The following is a 21,859-nucleotide window of genomic DNA, read 5'->3' as shown; positions in this document are numbered from 1 at the left end:
ATGGCTCCGAATGCTGCCGGCATCCGGCAAGTGCTGCTGCTGACAAAAGAGCAGAGAGATGGGCTACAGGGTAGGCCAACCACTGTCTTGGAGCAGGGGTACTGGTGGGAGGTGGGCACATTACTGGGATGGATGACTTCCAACGGCACCTGTAATACGGAGAAGCTCTGCCCTTTCAGCACTGAGCCCTCACTGTTCCCCATTTCTTCCTGGGCTCTCTCCTTGCTGGCCACTTCCAGGCAAAGGGGGAAAGCACCAAGAGCTTTTGAAAACCACACAATAGGTTCAAACCCTGAGCTTCTCAGTTACCAGCTATTGGGCTGGATACTTTAGTCGACCTCTCTGAGCCTCAGTCTCCTTGTGTGGCCCATGGAGATGGTAACAATTGAACGCTGGTAGAGGGCACCCATAGACCCACAGAGTCATAGTTCATGATGAAGGACTGAAGGCTTCCCCCAAGGCCAGGTGCAAGACAGGCACCTCTGCTGTTGCCATTTCTATGCAACATTGTAGTGGGATCCTAGCCAGGGCGAGTACATGAGCAAAAGAAATAAAAGAAATTAGTGTTGAAAAGGAAGAATTAAAACTTCAGTTTTGCAAACAACGTAATCTTGTATGTATAAAATCGTAAGAACCACCCACAAACACACATAAAATGCTGTTAGAGCCAATAAACAAGTTCAGCAAAGCTGCAGGACACACGGTCGGTAAACAATGTTGGTTGTATTTCCACACACTAACAATGAACAATCTGGAAATGAAATGAAGAAAATAACTTCACTTACAATAGCATCAAAAAATAAATAAAACACTTAAGAATAAATTTAACAAAAGAAGTACAAGACTTAAGACTTTGAAAGCCATGAAACAATGCTGAAAGAAATATTTTAAGACCTGCATTAATGGAAAGATATCTCATTTAATACATGAATTGGGAGACCTAATCTTATTAATCTTACTAATGCTCCTCAAATTGATATACTCATTCAATGTAATCCCTATCAAAATTCCAGCTGCCCTTTTTGCAGTAATTGGCAATTTGATTCTAAAATATGTGTGGCAATCTGAGGGACCCAGAATAGCCAAAAACATCCTTGAAAAGGAAGAACAAAGTTGAAGGACTCATACGTCCTCATTTCAAAACTTACTGAAACTTGCGTCATAGCTACAATTCTCCAGATGATGTGGTACTGGCATACAGATAGACATCTACATCAGAGAAATAGAATTGAGAGTCCAGAATAACCCCATAGATCTATGATCAATTTCATTTATTTATTTATTTACTTTTTAGAGATAAGGTCTTGCTATGTTGACTAGGGTCATCTCGAACTCCTAGCCTCAAGCGATCCTCCCATCTTGGCCTCCCAAAGTGCTGGGATTACAGGTGTAAGCCTCCACACCCGGCCCAATTTCATTTTTGACAAAGATGCCAACACAGTTAAATAGAGAAAGAATAGTCTTTTCAACAAACGGTACTGGGATGACTGGATATCCACACGCAAAAGAATGAAGTTGGGCTTCTACCTCATACCGTATATAAAAATTAACTCAAAATAGACCAAAGGCCTAAATGTAAGAGACAAAACTATCAAATCCTTAGAAGAAAATGTAAGACTAAATGTTTGTGACCTTGGCTTACACAATGGTTTCTTACGTAAAACACTTAATGCACATACAAGAAAAGAAAGGCTAGGTAGGCGCAGTGGCTCACGCCTGTCATCCCAACAATTTAGGAGACCAAGGCGAGTGGATCACTTGAGGTCAGGAGTTCGAGATCAGTCTGGCCAACATGGCGAAATGCGTCTCTACTAAAAATACAAAAATTAGCCGGGTGTGGTGGCGGGTGCCTATAATCCCAGCTACTCGAGATACTGAGGCACAAGAATTGCTTGAACCCAGGAGGCATGTGTTGCAGTGAGTTGAGATCACACCACTGCATTCCAGCCTGAAAGACAGAGCAACACTCTGCCTCAAAAAAAAAAAAAAAAAAAAAAAAAAAGGAAAGAAGGAAAAGAAAAAGTAGATAAGTTGGAGCTCACTACAATTTAAAACTTTTGTGCTTCTGGGCCAGACGCAGTGCTTCATGCCTGTAATCCCAGCACTTTGGGAGGCCGAGGCTGGTGGATCACGAGGTCAGGAGTTCAAGACCAAATTGGCCAACATAGTGAAACCTTGTCTCCACTAAAAAAAATACAAAAAATTAGCGGGGCATGGTGGCGCGTGCCTGTAATCCCAACTACTCAGGAGGCTGAGGCAGGAGAATCATTTGAACACGGGAGGTGGAGGTTGCAGTGAGCCGAGATTGTGCCATGGCACTCCAGCCAGGGTGACAGTGCGAGACTCTGTATAAGAAAGAAAGAAAGAGAGAGAGAGATAGAAAGGAAGGAAGGAAGGAAGGAAGGAAGGAAGGAAGGAAGGAAGGAAGGAAGGAAGGAAGGAAGGAAGGAAGGAGGGAGGGAGGGAGGGAGGGAGGGAGGGAAGGAAAGAAGGAAGGAAGGAAGAAAGAGGAATGAAAGAAAGAGAAAGAAGAAAAAGAAAGAAAGGAAAGAAAGAAGAAGGAAGAAAAGAAAGAAAGAAAAAAAGAAGAAAGAAAGAAGAAGGAAAGAAAGAAAGNAGGGAAGGAAAGAAGGAAGGAAGGAAGAAAGAGGAATGAAAGAAAGAGAAAGAAGAAAAAGAAAGAAAGGAAAGAAAGAAGAAGGAAGAAAAGAAAGAAAGAAAAAAAGAAGAAAGAAAGAAGAAGGAAAGAAAGAGAAAGAAAGAAGGAAGGAAGGAAGGAAAGAAAGAAAGAAAGAAAGAGAAAGAAAGAAAGAAAAAAAGAAAGAAAGAAAGAAAGAGAAAGAAAGAAAGAGAAAAGAAAGGAAGGAAGGAAGGAAGAGAAAAGAAAGAAAGCCAACCAGACTTCCAGTTTTCAGTCTGGCGTGTAAAAAGTTCGGGATTCATCATTCCCACCCTAACAACAGGATAGAAGCTTGACAAGCTGAAAATCAACCGCTCTTCTTAGATCCTGCAGATAATTGAGGTCATAGGGTAAATTACTGTCTTATAAATTGGAGAGACAGTGGCAGATGCAGAGAATCATGACTTGATTCACTACTTGAGTGGAAGCTCAAGAGCAGAAACCTTTATGGGAACCGTACCAGGGTAGGAAAACTGAAAGTGCAATGGCTGAATTGCTGGAGGCTCTGTTCGGACCGCTTGAGAGTTAAAAACTCCAGGGAGCCCAGTGTTAGGAGGGCCCCAACACTTTTCTGAGTTTTACCTCCAGAAGACTTACCAGGTCATCAAGGTGAAGAGAAAAATCCCTTCGCATTTCTGTCAGTGGGGAGGGTGAAATAAGCCAGGGGATTCTATTCTTAATAAGGCTTGCCCTCTAGAGAAATTATTTTACCAGAGCTTAACTGAGGTTTTACTAATGCTAATTGTCCTGGGGAAAGGGAAATATCCTGGTCTAGTCCCTTCTAGCTATCCTGTCCCAACAAAGGGGGAGAAACGAGAAGTACTTGTGAAGGTCACAGCACAGGAACACAGGCTCATTAAAAGACTGAGACTTAATCAAAGAACTAGAGAAGGTTTCCTCTGCCCCCACATCTTACCAGCACATCAACAGGGCTTCTGTGCAACAGAGGAGACAAAACTAACATTAGAGGAACATTTAATACCTCTGATACATACAGCTACATCAAATAGTCAAAACAGCTTAACTCTTTGTCAAATACACATAAAGCATCATACCAAAGGCCTATTTACCTAGGTTCTTTTTCTTAGTACCTAATGTCCGGCTTCCAACAAAAAATTACAAAGCATCTTCTAAGACAAAAAATATTTTAAAGAAACAAGGTAAGCATCAAAACAAGATTCAGATATGGCAAAGATGTTGAGATTATCAGACTGTGAATTTAAAAGCACTATAATTAATATGCTAAGAGCTCTAATAGAAAAAATGAACCATATTCAATAAGAGATGGATATTGCAAGCATAGTGATGAAAACAATAAGGAAGAATCAAAAGGAAAGAAATGCTAGAAATAAAGAACACCGTAATGGAAATAATGCCTTTGATGGGCTTTTAAATAGACTGGACACATGGCAGGGTGCAGTGGCTCATGCCAGTAATCCCAGCACTTTGGGAGGCTGTGGCAGCCAGATTACCCGAGGTCAGGATTTTGATACCAGCCTGGCCAACATGTTGAAACCCCGCCTCTACCAAAAATACAAATATAAGCTGGACATAGTGGCACATGCCTGTAATCCCAGCTACTCAGGAGGCTGAGGCAGGAGAATCGCTTGAACCTGGGAGGTGGAGGTTGCAGTGAACCGAGATCACCCTATTGCACTCCAGCCTGGGTGACAGAGCAAGATTCCATCTCAAAATAAATAAATAAATAAATAAATAAAACTGGACACAGCCAAGGAAAGAATCAGTGAGCTTGAGGATATGTCAATAGAAACTTCTAAAACTAAATGGTAAGAGAAAAAATAATTTTAAAAAGCAGAACAGAGCATCCAATAACTGTGGGACAATTTTAAATGGTGTAACATATGCATAATGAATATGAAAACAATAAAACAAGGAACAGAAAAAATATTTGAAGAAATAATGACTGAGAATTTTCCAAAACGAATGACAGACACCAAACCCCAGATTCAGGAAGCTCAGGAAATCAAACAGGATAAAGACCAAAAAAGTTTACTCCTAGATATAGCATATTCAAACCACAGAAAATCAAAGATAAAGAGACAATTTTTAATTAAGTCAAAGGGAAAAAAACACTGTACCTATGAAGGAGCAAGTATAATAATTAATCATACTTCTCTTCATAGGCCATTCAAATAAGAAGAGCTTGGAGCAAAATATTTTAAGTGTTGACAGAAACAGCAACAACCACTGCCACCAGAATTCTCTACCCAGAAATATTATCCTTGAAAAGTAAAAGAGAAATAAAGACTTTCACAGGCAAACAAAATTGAGAAAACTTGTCACCAGTTGACATACCTTGCAAGAAATGTTGAAACTCTTTAGAAAGAAAGAAAATACTATACATCAGTGATATGGTTAGGCTTTGTGTCCCCACCCAAATCTTATCTTGAATTGTAAGCCCCATTATCTCCATATGTCAAGGGAGAGACCAGGTGGAGATAAATGAATCATGGGGGCAGTTTCCGCCATGCTATTCTCATGATACTTAGTGAATTCTCATGAGATCTGATAATTTTATAAGGGGTTCTTCCCTCTTTGCTCGGCACTTCTCCTTCCTACCTCCTTGTGAAGAAGGCACCTTGCTTCGCCTTTGCCTTCCGCCATGACTGTAAGTTCCCTGAAGCCTCCCCAACCGTGCTGAACTGTGGGTCAATAAAACCTCTTTCCTTTATAAATTACCCAGTCTTAGGCAGTTCTTTACAGCAGTATAAAAGCAGACTAATACAGTAAATTGTTACCAGAAGTGGGGTGCTACTATAAAGATACCAAAAATATGGAAGCAACTTTGGAATTGGGTAACAGGCAGAGGTTGGAACAGTTAAGAGGGCTCAGAAGATGACAGGAGGATGTGGGAAACTTTAAAACTTCCTAGAGACTTACTAAATAGCTTTGACTAAAATGCTGATAGTGATATGGACAATGAAGTCCAGCCTGAGGTGGTCTCAGATGGAGATAAGGAACTTGTTGGGAACTAAAATAGAGGTGACTCTTGCTATGCTTTCGTGAAGAGACTGGTGGCATTTTGCCCCTGGCCTAGAGATCTGTGGAATTTTGAACTTGAGAGAGATGATTTAAGGTATCCAATGGAAGAAATTTCTAAGCAGCAAAGCATTCAAGAGGTAACCCGGGTGCTTTTAAAAGTGTTTGGTTTTATGCATTCCCAAAGAGATGTTTGGAATTGGAACTTAATGTTTAAAAGGGAAGCAGAGCATAAACGTTTGGACAATTTGCAGACTGATGATGCAATAGAAAAGAAAAACCCATTTTCTGAAGAGAAATTCAAACCGGCTTTGGAAGTATGCATAAGTGACAAGGAGCCAAATGTTAATCGCCAAGACAATGGGGAAAATGTCTCCAGGACATGTCAGAAGTCTTCACAGCAGACCCTCCCGTCACAGGCCTAGAGGCCTAGGAGGAAAAAATGGTTTCATGGGCTGGGCCCAGAGCCTTGCTGCTTTTTTTTTTTTTTTTTTTTCTTTTTTTTTTTTTTTGAGACGGAGTCTCACTGTGTTTCCCAGGCTGGAGTGCAGTGGTGCGATCTCGGCTCACTGCAAGCTCCGCCCCCCGGGTTCACGCCATTCTCCCGCCTCAGCCTCCCAAGTAGCTGGGACTACAGGCGCCCGCTACCGCGCCCGGCTAGTTTTTTGTATTTTTAGTAGAGACGGGGTTTCACCATGTTAGCCAGGATAGTCTCGATCTCCTGACCTTGTGATCCACCCGCCTCGGCCTCCCAAAGTGCTGGGATCACAGGCTTGAGCCACCACGCCCGGCCGCCTTGCTGCTTTATGCACTCCTGGGACTTCATGCCCTGCATCCCAGCTGTGGCTAAAAGGGGCCAAGGCACAGCTTGGGCCATGGCTTCAGAGGATGCAAGCCCTAGGCGTTGGTGGCTTACATGTGTTGTTGGGCCTGCAGGTGCACAGAAGTCAAGAACTGAGGTTTGGGGCCAGGCACAGTGGTTTATTCCTAAAATCCCAGCACTTGGGAGGCCAAGGGGGGTGGATCACATGAGGTCAAAAGTTTGAGACCAGCCTGGCAAACACAGTGATACCCCATCTCTACTAAAAATACAAAAATTAGCTGGGTGTGGTGGTGTGTGCCTGTAGTCCCAGCTACTTTGCGGGCTGAGATGGGAGAATCACTTGAACCTGGGAAGTGGAGGTTGCAGTGAGCCAAGATTGCACCACTGCACTCCAGCCTGGGCAATAGAGTGAGACTCTGTCTCAAAAACAAAAACAAAAAATTGAGGTTTGGAAGCCTCTACCTAAATTTTAGAGGATGTATTGAAATGCCTGGATGACCAGGTAGAATTTTGCTGCAGGGGCAAGACCTTCATAGAGAACCTCTGCTAGGGCAGTGCAAAAGGGAAATATAGGGTCAGACCCCTGACAGATTCCCCACTGGGGCATTGCCTAATGGAGCTGTGAGAAGAGGGCCACCATCCTCCAGACCCCAGAATGGTAGGTGCACTGACAGCTTGCACCACGTACCCAGAAAAGCCACAGACACTCCATGCCAGCCCAAGAAAGCAGCTGGGAAGAGGCCTGTTGCATCAGCATGACCTGGATGTGAGACGTGGAGTCAAAGGAGGACATTTCAGAGCTTTAAGGTTTGACTGCCCTGCTGGATTTCAGACCTGCATGGGGCCTGTAGTCCCTTTGTGTTGGCCAAAAGGAAAGTATAATGGGTGTATTTACCCAATGCCTGTACCCACATTATGTCTATGAAGTACCTAATTTGCTTTTGACTTTACAGGCTCATAAGCAGAAGGGACTTCCCTTGTCTCAGATGAGACTTTGAAGTTGGACTTTTGGGTTAATCCTAGAATGAATGAAGACTTTGGAGGACTGTTTGGAAGGCATGATTGGCTTTGAAATGTGAAAGGGACATGAGATTTGGGAGGGGCCAGGGGCTTTTGCCCTCCTGATATGATTAAGCTTTCTGTCCCCTCCACTCAAATCTCATAGTGAATTGTAATCCCCATAATCCCTACATGTCAAGGGAGAGACCAGGTGGAGATAATTGAATCATGGGAGCTGTTTCCCCCATGTCATTCTCAACATAGCGAGTGAGTTCTCATGAGATCTGATGGTTTTATAATAGGTTCTTCCCCCTTTGCTTGGCACTTCTACTTCCTGCTGCCTTGTGAAGAAGGTGCCTTGCTTCCCTCTTTGCCATCTGCCATGATTATAAGTTTCCTGATGCCTACCCCGCCATGCTGAACAGTGAGTCAATTAAACCTCTTTCCTTTATTAATTACCCAGTGTTTGGCACTTCTTTATAGCAGTATGAAAATGGACTAATACAATCAGACACTCAGATCTACATAAATAATGAGTATTACAGAAGGAACATATGAAGATAAGGTAAAATCTCTTATATTTCTTATTCTTAATTGATCTAACATAACAGTTTGCTCAAAACAAACAGCAACAAAGTATCCAATGATTGTAGCTTATGGATAAGTGAAATTAATGACAGCAATGTTATAAGATGTGAAAGAAAAGAATTATGAATATTCAGTGGTTAGGTACTTGCACTACCTGTGAAGGGGTAGAGTATTATTTGAAAGAAGATTTGGATTCATTGTAAATATGTGTTGCAATCTCAAGGGCAGCCACTAAAAAGGCAAACAAAAAAACATAATTTGGCCAGGTGTGGTGGCTTATGCTTGCAATCCCAGCACTTTAGGAGGCCAAGGTAGGCAGATCACTTAAGGTCAGGAGTTCGAGACCAGCCTGACCATCATGGTGAAACCCTGTCTCTACTAAAAATGCAAAAATTAGCCAGGCATGGTGCAGCACCTGTAATCGCAGCTACTTGGCAGGCTGAGGCAGGAGAACTGCTTGAGCCCAGGAAGGAGAGGTTACAGTGAGACAAGATTGTGCCACTACAGCCTAGATGATAGAGCAAGATTCTGTCTCAAAAAGGAAAGTATAATTTATATACTAAGAGAGGAGAGAAAATGGAATTATATAACACTCAATTAAAACCAGAGAAGGAGCTAGGGGTGGTAGCAACCCCTGTAATCCCAGCACTTTGGGAGAACAAGGCAGGAGGATCACTTGAGGCCAAGAGTTTGAGACCAGCCTGAGCTCATTCAACAAAGTGAGACCCTATCTCTACAAAAAATTAAAAAGCCACACATGCACACACATACAAACACACACACACACACACACAGAGAGAGAGAGAGAGAGAGAGAGAGAGAGAAGTCAGAAAAAGAGTGGAACAACAACAAAAAGAAAGAACAGGGCCAACAAATAGAAAATAGTAACAAATTATATTAGTCTGTTCTCCTGCTGCTATAGGACATACCCAGAACTGGTTAATTTATGAAGGAAAGAGGCTTAATTGGCTCATAGTTCTGCAGGGCTGGGGAGGCCTCAGGAAACTTACAATCATGGCAGAAGGGAAAGCAAACACATCCTTCTTCACATGGCAGCAGGAAGGAGAAGTGCAGAGCAAAGTGGGGGAAGTCCCTTATAAAATCATCAGATCTCATGAGAACGCACTCACTATCACAGGACCAGCATGGAGGTAACTTCCCCATGATTCAATTACCTCCCACTGGGTCCCTCCCATGACACATGGGGTTATGGGAGCTAGAGTTCAAGATGAGATTTGGGGGGGGATACAGCCAGATCATATCATTCTGTCCCTGGCTCTTCCCAAATCTCATGTCCTCACATTTCAAAACACAATAATGCCCATCCAACTGTCCCCTTAAGTCTTAGCTCATCCCAGCATTAACCCAAAAGTCCAAGTCCAAAGTCTCATCTGAGACAAGACAAGTCCCTTCTGCTTCTGAGCCTAAATTGAAAGCAAGTTAGTTGCTTCCTAGGTACAATGGGGATACAGGCAATGGGTAAATACACTTGTACCAAATGGGAGAAATTGGCCAATACATAGGGGCCACAGGCCCCATGCAAATCCGAAATCCAATAGGGCTGTCATTAAACCTTAAAGTTCCAAAATGATCTTCTTTGACTCCAAGTTTCACATCCAGCTCACGCTGATGCAAGTGGTGGGCTCCCGTCTCCTTGGGCAACTCTGTCCCCAGGATTTTGCAGGGTACAGCCTCCCTTCCAGCTGCCTTCGGTGGCTGGTGTTGAGTGTCTGCAGCTTTTCCAAACACAGAGTGCAAGCTGTCAGTGGATCTACCATTCTGGGTTCTGGAGTATGGTAGCACTCTTCTCACAGTTCGACTAGGCAGTGCCCCAGTGGGGACTCTGTGTGGGGGCTCTGATCCCACATTTCCCTTCCACACTCTCCTAGCAGAGGTTCTCCATGAGGGCTCTGCCCTGCAGCAAACTTCTGACTGGACATCCAGGTGTTTCCATACATTCTCACAAATCTAGGCAGAGGTTCCTGTATTAGTCTGTTTTTATGCTGCTGATAAAGACATACCACAGACTGGGTAATTTATAAAGAAAAAAGGTTTAATGGACTCACAGTTCCACGTGGCTGGGGAGGCCTCACAATAGTGGCAGAAGGCAAAAGGCACTGCCTTACATGGTGGTGGCAAGGGAGAAGATGACAGCCAAGAGAAAAGGGAAACTCTTTATGAAACCATCAGATCTAGTGAGACTTATTCACTAACACGAGAATATTATGGGGGAAACTGCCCCCATGATTCAATTATCTCCCACTGGGTCCCTCCCATAACATGTGGAAATTATGAGAGCTACAATTCAAGATGAGATTTGGGTGGGAACACAGCCAAACCATATCAGTTCCCAAACCTCAATTCTTGACTTCTGTGTACCCCCAGGCTCATCACCATGTGGAAGCTGCCAAGGCTTGCGGTTTGCACCCTTTGAAGCCACAGACCAAGCTGTACCTTCACCCCTTTTAGCCATGGCTGGGATGCAGGGCACCAAGTCCCAAGACTGCACAAAGCAGCAAGACCTTGGGCCCGGCCCATGAAACCATTTTTTTTCCTCCTTGATCTCCAGGTCTGATGGAAGGGGCTGCCATGAATACCTCTGACATGCCCTTGAGACATTTTCCCCATTGTCTTGGTGATTAACATTTGACTCGTTGTTATTTATGCAAATATCTGCAGCCAGCTTGAATTTCTCCCCAGAAAATGCATTTTTCTTTTCTATTGCATCATTGGATAGCAAATTTTCCAATCTTTTATGTTCTGTTTCCTGTTGAATGCTTTGCTGCTTAGAAATTTATTCTGCCAGATACTCTAAATCATTTCTCTCAAGTTCAAAGTTCCACAGATCTCTAGGGCAGGGGCAAAATGCTGCCAGTCTCTTTGCATAGCAAGATTGACCTTTACTCCAGTTCCCAACAAGTTTTTCATCTCCATCTGAGATCACCTCAGCCTGAACTTCATTGTCCATATCATTATCAGCATTTTGGTCAAAGCCATTCAACAAGTGTCTAAGGAGTTGCAAACTTTCCTACCTCTTCGTGTCTTCTGAGCCCTCCAAGTCTCTAGGAAGTTCCAAACTGTCCCACATTTTTCTGTCTTCTTCTGAGCCCTCCAAACTGTTCCAATCTCTGCCTGTTACCCAGTTCCAAAGTTTCCACATTTTCAGGTATCTTTATAGCAGCATCCCACTCCTGGTACAAATTTATTGTATTAGTTTGTTCTCATGCTGCTATAAGGACATACCTGAGACTAAGTAATTTCTGAAGGAGAGAGATTTAATTGACTGATAGTTCCACAGGGTTGGGGAGGCCTCAGGAAACTTACAATCATGGTGGAAGGGGAAGCAATCATGTCCTTCTTCACATGGCAGCAGGAAGGAGAAGTGTAGAGTGAAGGCGGGGAAGCCCCTTTTAACACCATCATATCTTGCAAGAACTCACTCACAATGACAAGGACAACATGGAGGTAACTGCCACCATGATTCAATTACCTCCCACCAGATCCCTCACACAACATACGGAGATTATGGCAACTACAGCTCAATATGAGATCTGGGAGGGGACACAAAGCCAAACCATATCACAAATGTAGTAAGATATTAATAGAACCATGTAAGTAATCATAGTAGGCCAGGCATGGTGGCTCATGCCTGAAAACCAGCACTTTGAGAGACCAAGGCAGGTGGATTGTTCGAGCTCAGGAGTTTGAGACCAGCCTGGGCAACAGGGTGTCTCTACAAAAAATACAAAAAAACTAGCTGGTGTTAGCTTGCATGGTGGTGCATGCCTGTAGTCCCGGCTACTTCAGAGGCTGAGGTAGGAGGATTGCTTGAGCCCGGGAGATTGAGGCTGCAGTGAGCCGAGACTGTGCCACTACACTCCAGCCTGGGTGATAGAGTGAGACCTTGTCTCAAAAAATCATCATCATCATCATCATGTTCAACATGATGATGTTGAACATGATGTTCAACATGATGTTCAAGGGGAACATCAATGGTCTAAACACACCAATTAAAGGACAGACACTCTCAGAGTGAATAAAACACAAGACCCAATTGTATGCTGCCTACATAAAAACCATCTTTAAATATAAAGACAGAGATAGATTAAAAGTAAAAGGATGGAGAAAGACATCTGATGCTAATGCTAATAAAAAATGCTGGAGTAGCTATATTACTAATTTCAGACAAAATGGACTTTGGAGAAAGGAAATTTTTTTGGCAATAAGAAAGGCCATTACGTGCTCACTTCGGCAGCACATATACTAAAAATAGGAAGGCCATTACATAATGAGAAAGGAGTCAGTTCTCCAAGATAGCATAGCAATGCTTAACATATATGCACCTAACAACAGAGTGTCAAAATACATGAGGCAAGGCTGGGCGCGGTGGCTCAAGTCTGTAATCCCAGCACTTTGGGAGGCTGAGACGGGCGGATCACGAGGTCAGGAGATCGAGACCATCCTGGCTAACACGGCGAAACCCCATCTCTACTAAAAAATACAAAAAACTAGCCGGGCGAGGTGGCAGGCGCCTGTAGTCCCAGCTACTCGGGAGGCTGAGGCAGGAGAATGGCGTAAACCTGGGAGGCAGAGCTTGCAGTGAGCCGAGATCCGGCCACTGCACTCCAGCCTGGGTGACAGAGCGAGACTCCGTCTCAAAAACAAAAACAAAAACAAAAACAAAACATGAGGCAAAAACTGAAAGAACTGTAAGGAAAAATAGATAAATCTATTATCATAGTTGCAGACTTCAGCATCCCTCTATTGGTAATCAGTGGATCTAGCCAGCAGTAAATTGGCAAGGACATAGTTCAACTGGACCATCAATTAACTGGATCTAACTGACATCTACAGGCTACTTTATCCAACAGCAGAGTACACCTTCTTCTCAAGCTCACACAGAGCATGCACTAAGATAGACCACATTCTTGTATGTAAAGCACATATTAACACACTTAAAAGAAGAGAAATCATACAAAGTACATGCATGCCTTGGTCCATTTTCTGTTGCCTATACCAGAATACCTGAAACTGGGCAGTTATTTCTTACAGTTATGGAAGCTGAGAAGGCCAAGATAAAGGGAATGCATCTGGTGAGAGTCTTCTGACTAGTGGGGGCTCTGCAGAGTCCCAAGACAGTGCAGGGTATCATACAGCAAGGGGGCTTAGCATGCTAACATACTAAATCAGGTCTCTCCCATCTGATAAAGCCACCAGTTCCACTCCAATGATAACCCATTAATCCATTAACCCATGAATGGATTAATCCATGTGTAAGGGAAGAGCCCTCATGATCCAATGACCTCTTAAAGGCCTCAGCTTTCAATACTGCTACACTAGAAGTGAAATCCCCAACACACAAAATTTGAGGGACCCCTTCAAACTATAGAAGTATGCTATCAGATGACAACAGAATGAAACTAGGAATCAATAACACAAAAATAGCTAGAAAACTCCTAAATATTTGAAGATTACCACAATATACTTCTAAATAACTCATAGACCAAAGAATTTCTCAGGATAAATCTTTAAATATTTCAGATTAAACAAAAATGAAAATATAGGTTATCAAAATTTGTGGGATGCAGAAAAAGTAGTGCTTACGAGGAAATTTATAGCATTGAGTGTACATATCAGAAAAGAATGAAGACCTAAAGTCAATAATCTAAGTTTCCATCTTAGGAAACTAAAAAAAAAGAGCAAATTAAATCCAAAGTAGTAAAGAAAATAGTTATAAAGGCTAGAGATAGAAAATAATAAAAAATGAAAGCAGAAATTAATGAGATAAAGAATTTTAAAATAATAGATCCAATTAAAATCTATAATTTGGGGGGAAAATAACAAAATAGACAAATTACGACCTATATTTACTCAAGAAAAAGTACAAATGCACAAAATAAGAAATATCAAATGGGGAAATAACCATTGAAACAGAAGATATTTTTCGGCCGGGCGTGGTGGCTCAAGCCTGTAATCCCAGCACTTTGGGAAGCCGAGACAGGTGGATCACGAAGTCAGGAGATCGAGACCATCCTGGCTACCAAGGTGAAACCCCGTCTCTACTAAAAAAAATACAAAAAATTAGCCGGGCGAGGTGGCGGGCGCCTGTGGTCCCAGCTACTCGGGAGGCTGAGGCAGGAGAATGGCGTGAACCCGGGAGGCGGAGCTTGCAGTGAGCTGAGATCTGGCCACTGCACCCCAGCCTGGGTGACAGAGCGAGACTCCGTCTCAAAAAAAAAAAAAAAAAAAAAAGAAAATGATACAACGTAATGAAGTGGGATTTAGTCCTGGAATACACACTGACTTGACTAAATATTAATAAGTGAACTAACACACTGTATTTACAGATCTAAGGAGAAAGATCTTATGTTTATTTCCATAGATGCTTTTAAAAAGCCTTTTCAAATTCCTTACCTACTCCTGTTTAAAAAAACTCAAGAGTGTGTAATTTTTTGTTTTTTAGTAGAGAAAGGGTTTCACCATGTTGCCCAGGCTGGTCTGGACCTACTGGACTCAAGTGATCCACCTGCCTCAGCCTCCCAAAATCCTGGTGTTACAGGTGTGAGCCACAGCCCCTCTCTACTAAAAAAAAATATAAATAAAAAATAAAAATTAGCCAGGACTACAGAAGGTGTGCACCTATAGTCCCAGCTACTCAGGAGGTGGAGGCTGCAGTGAGCCATGACTGTGCCAATCACTCTAGCCTGGGTGACAGAGTGAGATCTTGTCTCAAGAAAATGAAAAAGAAAATAAAATTTTAAAACTCAAGAAATGGCTGGGAATGGTGGCTCATGCCTGTAATCCCAGCACTTTGAGAGGCCAAGGCGGGTGGATCACTTGAGGTCAGGAGGTCAAAACCAGCCTGGCCAACATGGCGAAACCCAGTCTCTACTAAAAATATAAAAATTAGTCAGGTGTGGTGGAGCGCACCTGTGGTCCCAGCTACTCTGGAGGCTGAGGCAGGAGAAGAGCTTGAACCTGGGAGGCAGAGGTTGCAGTGAGCCAAGATGGCACCACTGCACTCCAGCCTGGGTGACAGAGTGAGACTGTCTCAAAAAAATAAAAATTAAAAAAAACCCTCAAGAAAATAGGAAGTTATATTAGAATATTTTTAGAGACAGGGTCTCACTCCGTTGCCGAGGCTGGAGTGCAGTGCTGTCAGCATAGCTCACCGAAATCTCCAGATCCTGGGTTTAAGCAATCCTCCCACTTAGGCTTCTCGAGTAGATGGGACTACAGACACACACCACCACACTCAGTAATTTTATTTTTAATGTTTTTGTAGAGACAGGGTCTCGCTATGTAGCCCAGGCTACTCTTAAAATTCTGGCATCAAGCGATCTTCCCACCATGACCTCCAAAAGGGCTGGTATTACAGGCATGAGCCACCACCCTTGACCTATCCTTTATTAACATGTAAATACACATATGTGCGCTTTCATACACACACACTCCCACCCCCACACATACACTTTTAGTGAAAAAGCCACCAACGCTTTAATGGGGAAGCCCCAGAAACTTTCCACTAAGATCGAGAACAAGATGAATTCGCCCACCATCTCCACTACTAATCAACATTATACTAGAGATATAAGCTCCATGCAATTAGACAAAAGGAATCAATAAGATGCATGAGATTTGAAAAAGTAAAACTATATCTAGCAGATGATATGAGTGTACATACAAAACAAAACCCTAGAATATCAATAAAACTAACAATTTTGGCCGGGCGCGGTGGCTCAAGCCTGTAATCCCAGCACTTTGGGAGGCCGAGACGGGCGGATCACGAGGTCAGGAGATCGAGACCATCCTGGCTAACACGGTGAAACCCCGTCTTTACTAAAAAATACAAAAAACTAGCCGGGCGAGGTGGCGGGCGCCTGTAGTCCCAGCTACACGGGAGGCTGAGGCAGGAGAATGGTGTAAACCTGGGAGGCAGAGCTTGCAGTGAGCTGAGATCCGGCCACTGCACTCCAGCCCGGGCGACAGAGCAAGACTCCGTCTCAAAAACAAAACAAAACAAAACAAAAAACAAAACAAAACAAAACAAAAAAAAAAAACTAAGAATTTGATAAGGTAAAATTATCATATAGAACTTGATAGCCTTCATATACAAAAATGATAACCAGGTAGAGTATATAATGGCACAGAAAATGCCATTTATATGGCAACAAAGAAGATAAAGTATTTAGGAATAAGTTCTAATAGGAAATGTACACAGTCCACATGAAGAAAACTTTAAAAACATGAAAGTGTTCTTGAACAAATTGAAAGACATTTGTTGTTCTTAGAATGACTCAACGTAACAAAAACGTCAGGTCTCCCTAAGTTAACTTATAACTTTAATGTAATCCCAATAAAAAACACCAACAAGCTTTTTGAAAAAATGGAACTAGACAAGTTGATGCTAAACTTCACATGGAAAAATAAACATGTAATTTAAGAATAGCCAGGAAATCACTAAAAAGGAAAAGCGATGAAGGTGACTAGCCCAATCAGACGCTGAAGCATACTATAAAACCTCTATAATTAAAACAATGTAGTACTAGCACTTGGAACGGGTACACAAGCCTATTATAGTTTGCCAAGTCTGTCGCAGAAAAACCAGAAATAATTTAAAATACATATGGAACTTTAGTGTATGATAAAGGTAGCAACTCAAATCACTAGGGCAAAAATGCACTTTCAAATAATTGATGCTGGGACAATTGGTTTGCCATTTGGGGGAAAAGATGAAATTGAGCTCCACTTCATCACAGCTATTGAAAAATAAACTCCAGATGATCAGGGATCTAAATGGAAAATACATCCCCACACGTATTAGGAGAAAACGAGGTGAATTTCTCTTTAAGAGGGAAATTCATATAGGAAAAGACATTCTAATGATGACTCAAAAACCAGATTCACTAAATGCACTAAAAACATTGATAAAACTGATTAAATTAAAACAAAAAACAAGGGTTTTCAGCAGAGCAAATATCACCATAAGCAAAGTAAAAAGACAGCCAACACACTGGGAGAAAATATTTACAATATATATTACCCCTGAAAGCCAATGGAGAGGCTGGGTACTGTGGCTCACACCTGTAGTACTCAGCACTCTGGGAGGCTGAGGCCGGTGGATCTCTTGAGCCCAGGAGTTCGAGATCAGCCTGGGCAACATGATGAGAACTTGTCTGTACAAAAAAAATATATATATATAAATAATTAGCCAGGCATGGTGGCACACATCTGTGGTTCAAGCTACATGGGAGGCTGCTGTGGGAGGATTGCCTGAGCCCAGGAGGTGGAGGCTGCAGTGAGCTGTGATAGCTCCACTGCACTCCAGTCTTGGTGACAGAGTGAGACCCTGTCTCAAAATAAACACATATATGAATAAAGGTTTATTTTTAAACATTTTTATTTACTTATATTTTGTTTTTCATTTTTAGAGATGAGGGTCTTGCTATGTATGTTGCCCAGGCTGGAGTCCTATGGCTATTCACAGGTGCCATCTCACCATCTTTGAGCACTACAGCCTCAAACTCCTGACCCAGGCAATCCTCCCATCTCCCAGGTAGCTGAGACCACAGACATGTGCCACTGCGCTCAGCTTAGATTTTTTTAACCAGATAGAAAAAAAATGGCAAAAGATAAGAATGGGGAATTTATACACACACACACACACACACACACACACACACACACACACACACACGAAAGATTTCTCAATCTAATTCATAAAAGAAATGTCGGCCGGGGGCGGTGTCTCAAGCCTGTAATCCCAGCACTTTGGGAGACCGAGACGGACGGATCACGAGGTCAGGAGATCGAGAGCATCCTGGCTAACACGGTGAAACCCCGTCTCTACTAAAAACTACAAAAAACTAGCCGGGCGAGGTGGCGGGCGACTGTAGTCCCAGCTACTCAGGAGGCTGAGGCAGGAGAATGGCGTGAACCCGGGAGGCGGAGCTTGCAGTGAGCTGAGATCCGGCCACTGCACCCCAGCCTGGGCGACAGAGCGAGACTCCGTCTCAAAAAAAAAAAAAACAGGCCGCTACAGGTCTGAGTCCCAACCCGTTTGACTCCAACAGTGAACACGCGGAGCCCTGCTCTGCAGTGCAGAGATGCCCACAGGGACACGCACGGTNATGTTGGCCGGGCGCGGTGGCTCAAGCCTGTAATCCCAGCACTTTGGGAGGCCGAGACGGGCGGATCACGAGGTCAGGAGATCAAGACCATCCTGGCTAACACAGTGAAACCCCGTCTCTACTAAAAAATACAAAAAAAAAAAAAAACTAGCCGGGCGAGGTGGTGGGCGCCTGTAGTCCCAGCTACTCGGGAGGCTGAGGCAGGAGAATGGCGTGAACCCGGGAGGCGGAGCTTGCAGTGAGCTGAGATCCGGCCACTACACTCCAGCCTGGGCGACAGAGTAAGACTCCGTCTCACAAAAAAAAAAAAAAAAAAAAAAAAAAAGGAAATGTCAATTAAAACTACACTAAAATACCATTTCTCATCTATCATATTTTCTTTTATTTTGTTTTTTAAGACAGAGACTCACTCTGTCACCCAGGCCAGAGTACAGCGGTGCGATCATGGTTGTGCCACAACACCCTGCTAACGTTTTGTATTTTTGTAGAGATGAGGTTTAACTATGTTGCCCAGGCTGGTCTGGAATTCCTCAAGTGATCCACTCGCCTTAGCTGCACAGTGCTAGGATTGTAGGCTTGAGCCACCACACCCAACCAATATCTTCAGAATTTAAAAAATATAACAGTACATTCTGATGGTAATGCAGTGGATAGACAAGCCTCTCATGCATGGCTAGGGGACATGTGAATAAGTACAACCCTGTAAAGGGTAATGTGGCAGCATTTCACAAAACCACATATGCGGGAAGGGGGCGAGGTTTCACGATGGCAGTGGCTGAGGAGTTGGTTGACCAAGAAGCCCTTACAAAGTGAAAGTTCAAGGCCAGGAGTCGCCACCTCCCACTTCTCGCAGTCCTGGGAGCATAGCAGAAGTCTGTCTTTTCTTTCTTTCTCTCTCTCTCTTTCTTTCTTTCTTTCTTTCTCTTTCTTTCTTTCTTTCCTTCCTTCCTTCCTTCCTTCTTTCTTTCTTCCTTCCTTCCATTCCTTCCTTCTTTCCTTTCTTTCTTTCTTTCCTTCTTTCTTTTGTTCTTTCTTTCCTTTTTTCTTTCCTTCTTTCTTTCTTTCTTCTTTCTTTCTTTTCTTTCTTTTTTTTTAAAAATGAACAGTAAACCATACAAATTGCCCACATAGGATGGAGACCTGCATCATCCACCAAGAGTGGAAAATGTATGAACCCCACAGACCGAGTCCAAAAGGAATCCCAGAAGAAAATTAAAGAACAAAAAACAGCACATGATGGTTCGAGCTGCAGTGTTTATTGTTGTTGCTGTTGTTGTTGTTGTTGTTGTTTGGTTTGGTTTTGGTATTTTTGAGATGGAGTTTTTTGCTCTTGTCACCCAGGCTGGAGTGCAGTGGCTCACTGCAACTGTAATCCCACCTCCAGTAGCTGGGATTACAGGCACGCACCACCACACCTGGTTAATTTTTGTATTTTTAGTAGAGATGAGGTTTCACCATGTTGGCCAGGCTGGTCTCAAACTCCTGACCTCAGGTGATCTGCCCACTTTGGCCTCCCAAAGTGCTGGGATTATAGGCGTGAGCCACCGTGCCCGGCCAGAGCTGCGGTTTTTAAAATGAAGGATCCCAAACGGATTATCTGGGGCATGGATAAATTGGATGAAATGGAGTTGAACCCGCTGCAACAGCCACAATTAAATGAGCAAGTACTGAAAAACAAGCTTAAAAAACTGCGTGAAACCTTTGAACATACTTTACAACTCTATGAAAAAGAAAATCCAGGTATTTGCAAGGACTTGAGAAAGCTAGAAGTGGAGTATGAACAGAAGAGGGCTCAACTTAGCCAACATGTTGATGCTGTCAAGAATGCTCAGCACGCAGAAGTGGAGAGCATTCCTTTGAAAGATACGCCGCATGCTCCTTCCAACATTTTGATCCAGGACATTCCACTCCCTGGTCCCAGCCACTCTCCATCCTTAAGAAAACTGCAGCCTATGGACCTCCATATCCTGGGTCCAACTCGGGCAGTTTCTATCCTTCCTCTTCTTGGGCATAACGTTCCACGTTTGCCCCCTGGCAGAAAGCCTCCTGGCCCTCCCCCAGCCCACCTCCTCCTCAGGTCATGCACATGTATAGCTGTAAAGTGGGTTTGCCCTGGATCTTCCCCCTCGTAGGTGAGATGAAGAAGACGTGTTATATAGTCCTGAACTTGCCCGGCAAGGTCATGATGATGCTGTTTCTAGCACCAGTGAAGATGATGGCCCTTCTGAGGACAAGGACCAACATAAGCATAGTAACAATACTGATGATGGTGACACCAACAGATCAGATGGAGAAAGTGGGGGGATGAATTGTGCACCGTGATGATGGTGAGAGAGACAGCAGTGAGGAAAAGAACTCAGGTCTGAGTGTACAGTTCGCAGATATGCCTGGAAAATCAAGAAAAAGAAGAACGTGAAGGAGTTAACTCTTCTTCAAGCCATGACGCTTCCTATGGCAGGTCAAGAAATTCCTGAGGAGGGACCAGAAGTAGAGGAATTTTCAGTGGACGATGACGAAGATGATTCTGATAACTCTGAATCAGAAAAACAATCACGAGAACAGCGTAAAGAGGAATCTCACTCTGATGGCACATCCACTGCTTCTTCACAGCGGCAGGCTCCGCCCCAGTCTGTTCCTCCGTCTCAGATACAAATACATCCCATGCCAGGACCACCATCTCTTGGACACCACCTGCTCCACCATTACGGCCTCCTGGGCCACCTCCTCCATTCCTGAGATCACCTGGAATGCCAGGATTCCGAGGGCCTTTACCCAGCTTTTACCTCCAGGACCAACACTAGCTCGACCCTCTGGCCCTCCCCCAGGTCCACCTCCAGGTCTGCCTCCCGGTCCCCCTCCTAGGGGACTCCCACCAAAAGTACCTCCCCCCGCACCTCTGGGTGTTCCTCCACCTCGTCCTGGCATGATGTGCCCACCTTTGGTGCCTCGGCTTGGACCTGCCCCCTCTGGGCTTTTCCCACCAGCTCCCTGGCCAAACCTTGGGGTTTCAAGTGCTCCACCCAACTTGATTTAGTGGCCCAAGACAGATGATATGAGTGCAGCCACCATTGAGAAGAAGCCACAGCAGCCATCAGTGTCAAGCCACAGATCACTAATCCCAAGGCAGAGATTACTCAATTTGTGCCCACTGCACTGAGAGTACGTCGGGAGAATAAAGGGGCTACTGCTGCCCTCCAGAGAAAGTCAGAGGGGCCGGGCGTGGTGGCTCATGCCTGTAATCTCAACACTTTGGGAGGCCAAGGTTGGGGGATCACTTGAGGTCAGGAGTTTGAGACCAACCTGGCCAACACGGTAAAACCCCATCTCTACTAAAAGTACAAAAATTAGCCAGGCATGGTGACGCACACCTGTAATCCCAGCTACTCAGGAGGCTGAGGCAGGAGAATGGCTTGAACCCAGAAGGTGGAGGTTGCAGTGAGCCGAGATTGCAACACTGCACTGCAGCCTGGGCAACAGAGTGAGACTTTGTCTCAAAAAAGAAAAGGGAAGTGAGAGGATGATTCTGCTGTGCCTCTTTCCAAAGCAGCACCCAAATCTGGTCCTTCTGTTCCTGTCTCAGTACAAACTAAGGATGATGTCTAAGAGGCTTTCATGAAAGAGATGCAAGGGCTACTGTGA

At 43.8% G+C, this 21,859-nt stretch overlaps 1 pseudogene; it reads left to right on the top strand.

The window, feature by feature from the left end:
* On the top strand, positions 1-21,859 carry LOC112636449 (annotated as a pseudogene).

The sequence above is a fragment of the Theropithecus gelada genome, chromosome 12, assembly GCF_003255815.1.
Source record: "Theropithecus gelada isolate Dixy chromosome 12, Tgel_1.0, whole genome shotgun sequence".
NCBI classification, from domain to species: Eukaryota; Metazoa; Chordata; class Mammalia; order Primates; family Cercopithecidae; genus Theropithecus; species Theropithecus gelada.
This window is presented reverse-complemented; position numbering and strand designations above follow the sequence as displayed.